This window comes from Dicentrarchus labrax, unplaced genomic scaffold, assembly GCF_905237075.1.
Source record: "Dicentrarchus labrax unplaced genomic scaffold, dlabrax2021, whole genome shotgun sequence".
Lineage (NCBI taxonomy): Eukaryota > Metazoa > Chordata > Actinopteri > Moronidae > Dicentrarchus > Dicentrarchus labrax.
The window spans coordinates 25,551,616-25,553,810 of NW_026136708.1; the positions used below are offsets into that span (position 1 = coordinate 25,551,616).

Sequence of the window (2,195 nt, forward strand, 5' to 3'; positions counted from 1 at the left end):
TGGATCTGAGACGTTGGAGCGGTTCGGTTTCAGTTCCAGTTTTATTTTGAAGGTTGTAACAGGATCAATAAAATAAAATGTGTATGAGAAGAGACAGATCAGCTCAGTAACTTTAACTTCTTTATGAACTTATTGGACCAAAATCTGATTCTGAATTTCCAGTTTAACTGTTTACAGAAAAAAAGTCTTTATCTCATTTAGTGAAATTTCTTGTGATCAGTTAATAAACTTATAAACTTTAATGTTTAATAAAGTTTTCAGTGACTATCTGAATGCTGTTAATGTTGATCAGAAATAAATAAATAAATCTGTCTCAGGGATCAATACTGTTCTAATGTTGACTTTAGTATTTTTATTTATATATTTGGATTAGAATTAAATCTTTTAGAGATTTAGAGATTTTAAGAAATCGACTTTAATCTCTAAATTAACTTCTTAAAGTTTCACACTAAACATCAAACACAGTTTCTGTCTGACTGTTAGTCGGGTTTTTATAGAGAAACACACAAATATCTGCTTCAACTTAAAGAAATGTTCATTTATGTTCATTAATGTTCACATTTGTGAGTTTCTAAACTTTAATTAAACAGGTTAAGTAAATAAAAACGATCTTCCTTCCACTGATGTTAACGTTACCTTTTAAACTTTATTATACACAGTATGTAATGTTTTATTCAAATCAAACATTTAAAAATGTCACAGTCACCAAACTTAAAGAGTTTTCTGGCGTCTGCAGAGATTTAATTCAGTTTATTGTAAAATATAAATTTAAAAAACTCCTAAAGTGCAAAAGAAAATAATAAATTATCCTTTGTGCAGAAATTAGAAACAAATCTTCTTCTGGGACTTTTTTAAATTGAAATCTTTAAATCATTTTGAATTATTTAGTTATTATTTGTCAAACAGCGGCTGTAAAAGTTTTCTGTTGATGCCGAATATTCATCAATGAGACGTCACTGATTTATTTCTTTCAACTAAAATATTCTCAACAAGTTTTCTTCAGATTTTGATTTCAAGAATAAAACCTGTAACAAAGTAATTTAAAGCTGAGTAATCAATAAGTTATAGAACGAAATACATTAAATTAATTTATTAAAATCGTTCAATTAATGAAATCAGGGAAGAACCTGAAGAAGTGAAGAACAGAACAAATCTTTTCATGAAATTAATATAAACATTTGAACCATTTAAACATTATTTAACCAGCAGTTGTCAGTTAATTGATTTAGTTCATTTATAACTTTTAATTATATTTATAAAATAAACAGAATAAAATAATTTCTCACGATAAAAAATAACTAAAGAACCAGAAACTTAAATCACTTGAACAAACTATAAAAAAGGATTATTTCACTCTTCAAATTCAACATTATTTTTACATTTTAATGTAAATTATTAAGATTTAAAACTGATCAGCACAAAACATTAAACATTTTTCAGACTTTTGTTATTCAGTTTTTTCTTTCAACCAAACTGCACAAAGAGAAAAAAACAACTGCAGCTTTGAAGGAATTTTAATCCCGTCAGCATTAAACGTTTCAATCTTTAGCTTTTATTTGGTGAAACCAGAAGAAAACTCCACGTTTCCATTCGGGGAAAAAGTCTCTGTGTGAAATCTGGAAGTTTTCCAGCAGTGTGACAGAAAAAGAGCCGACAGCGGTTCGACTCTACGACTGCGGACGTTTCCAACCTGAGGAAGGATGTTTGTGGACTTTAGTGTCATTAAAGAAGATTTCACAATAAAATAAAACAACAAATATTTAATTACTTTAAATAAGAATAAAACAATAAACAGAACAAAGTAAAGGAAGAAATAAAAAGGGAACTTTATAATTAGAAGGAAGAGTTCAATACATTAACATTAACAAACACTAAGTACAGTGTCAGTGATCAGTTCACTCGAGGTCGTCGAGGGAATAAAAACTTTCTGCTCGTTATCAGGAGAAAGTGTAACTGTAAGAACCGACTGAATCCTTCAGACCTGAACTCATCGTCATCAGTCTGGTTCAATAATGTGTAAAATAATAATCATATCAGAAATTATCTGATAAAAAGTCTTTATTTATTTAAGCTTTATTCATCTGCAGGTGAAACACAGAGAACTCAGTTTCACTGGTGCCTTAAATAATCAATAATCAATAAATCACTTATAATAAATAAATATAAATATATAAATAAGGTGAAAATAAAAGCAA

General features: G+C 28.2%; 1 protein-coding gene across 1 annotated transcript in view; it reads right to left on the reverse strand.

Annotated features, from left to right (window-relative positions):
• Positions 1-36, reverse strand: part of LOC127368587 (uncharacterized) — a 7,645-nt gene extending 7,609 nt beyond the window's left edge. Inside the window, exon 1 of the mRNA XM_051409546.1 lies at positions 1-36. This exon is cut by the window's left edge and continues 177 nt beyond it. The gene's annotated coding sequence lies outside the window, so the exon portion shown is untranslated.
• Positions 37-2,195: the final 2,159 nt, after the last annotated feature.